This window comes from Salvelinus alpinus, chromosome 4 (genome assembly GCF_045679555.1).
Source record: "Salvelinus alpinus chromosome 4, SLU_Salpinus.1, whole genome shotgun sequence".
Lineage (NCBI taxonomy): Eukaryota > Metazoa > Chordata > Actinopteri > Salmoniformes > Salmonidae > Salvelinus > Salvelinus alpinus.
Genome location: NC_092089.1, coordinates 15,085,837 through 15,088,336, shown reverse-complemented (window position 1 = coordinate 15,088,336; position 2,500 = coordinate 15,085,837). Strand labels below are relative to the sequence as shown.

At 36.6% G+C, this 2,500-nt stretch overlaps 1 long non-coding RNA gene across 5 annotated transcripts in view; it reads left to right on the top strand.

Annotated features, from left to right (window-relative positions):
* The window catches only part of LOC139572889 (uncharacterized), a 224,496-nt gene that overhangs the window by 131,008 nt on the left and 90,988 nt on the right, over positions 1-2,500 (top strand). The gene's annotated exons all lie outside the window — the stretch shown is intronic.

The following is a 2,500-nucleotide window of genomic DNA, read 5'->3' as shown; positions in this document are numbered from 1 at the left end:
TATGTTGAACTGTAGACTACATGTTGAACTGTAGACTACATGGTACTATGTTGAACTGTAGACTACATGGTACTATGTTGAACTGTAGACTACATGGTACTATGTTGAACTGTAGACTACATGTTGAACTGTAGACTACATGGTACTATGTTGAACTCTAGACTACATGGTACTATGTTGAACTGTAGACTACATGACACTATGTTGAACTGTAGACTACATGGTACTATGTTGAACTGTAGACTACATGGTACTATGTTGAACTCTAGACTACATGGTACTATGTTGAACTGTAGACTACATGACACTATGTTGAACTGTAGACTACATGTTGAACTGTAGACTACATGACACTATGTTGAACTGTAGACTACATGTTGAACTGTAGACTACATGACACTATGTTGAACTGTAGACTACATGGTACTATGTTGAACTGTAGACTACATGGTACTATGTTGAACTGTAGACTACATGTTGAACTGTAGACTACATGGTACTATGTTAAACTGTAGACTACATGGTACTATGTTGAACTGTAGACTATATGGTACTATGTTGAACTGTAGACTACATGTTGAACTGTAGACTACATGGTACTATGTTGAACTGTAGACTACATGGTACTATGTTGAACTGTAGACTACATGGTACTATGTTGAACTGTAGACTACATGGTACTATGTTGAACTGTAGACTACATGACACTATGTTGAACTGTAGACTACATGTTGAACTGTAGACTACATGACACTATGTTGAACTGTAGACTACATGTTGAACTGTAGACTACATGACACTATGTTGAACTGTAGACTACATGTTGAACTGTAGACTACATGGTACTATGTTGAACTGTAGACTACATGTTGAACTGTAGACTACATGGTACTATGTTGAACTGTAGACTACATGGTACTATGTTGAACTGTAGACTACATGGTACTATGTTGAACTGTAGACTACATGGTACTATGTTGAACTGTAGACTACATGGTACTATTTTGAACTGTAGACTACATGGTACTATGTTGAACTGTAGACTACATGGTACTATGTTGAACTGTAGACTACATGTTGAACTGTAGACTACATGGTACTATGTTGAACTGTAGACTACATGTTGAACTGTAGACTACATGGTACTATGTTGAACTGTAGACTACATGGTACTATGTTGAACTGTAGACTACATGGTACTATGTTGAACTGTAGACTACATGGTACTATGTTGAACTGTAGACTACATGGTACTATGTTGAACTGTAGACTACATGGTACTATGTTGAACTGTAGACTACAAGGTACTATGTTGAACTGTAGACTACATGGTACTATGTTGAACTGTAGACTACATGGTACTATGTTGAACTGTAGACTACATGTTGAACTGTAGACTACATGACACTATGTTGAACTGTAGACTACATGGTACTATGTTGAACTGTAGACTACATGTTGAACTGTAGACTACATGGTACTATGTTGAACTGTAGACTACATGACACTATGTTGAACTGTAGACTACATGTTGAACTGTAGACTACATGACACTATGTTGAACTGTAGACTACATGGTACTATGTTGAACTGTAGACTACATGTTGAACTGTAGACTACATGGTACTATGTTGAACTGTAGACTACATGGTACTATGTTGAACTGTAGACTACATGGTACTATGTTGAACTGTAGACTACATGGTACTATGTTGAACTGTAGACTACATGGTACTATGTTGAACTGTAGACTACATGGTACTATTTTGAACTGTAGACTACATGGTACTATGTTGAACTGTAGACTACATGGTACTATGTTGAACTGTAGACTACATGTTGAACTGTAGACTACATGGTACTATGTTGAACTGTAGACTACATGGTACTATGTTGAACTGTAGACTACATGGTACTATGTTGAACTGTAGACTACATGGTACTATGTTGAACTGTAGACTACATGGTACTATGTTGAACTGTAGACTACATGGTACTATGTTGAACTGTAGACTACATGTTGAACTGTAGACTACATGACACTATGTTGAACTGTAGACTACATGGTACTATGTTGAACTGTAGACTACATGTTGAACTGTAGACTACATGGTACTATGTTGAACTGTAGACTACATGGTACTATGTTGAACTGTAGACTACATGTTGAACTGTAGACTACATGGTACTAAGTTGAACTGTAGACTACATGGTACTTTGTTGAACTGTAGACTACATGATACTATGTTGAACTGTAGACTACAAGGTACTATGTTGAACTGTAGACTATATGGTACTATGTTGAACTGTAGACTACATGGTACTATGTTGAACTGTAGACTACATGGTACTATGTTGAACTGTAGACTACATGTTGAACTGTAGACTACATGGTACTATGTTGAACTGTAGACTACAAGATACTATGTTGAACTGTACTCTATATGATACTATGTTGAACTGTAGACTACAAGGTACTATGTTGAACTGTACTCTATAT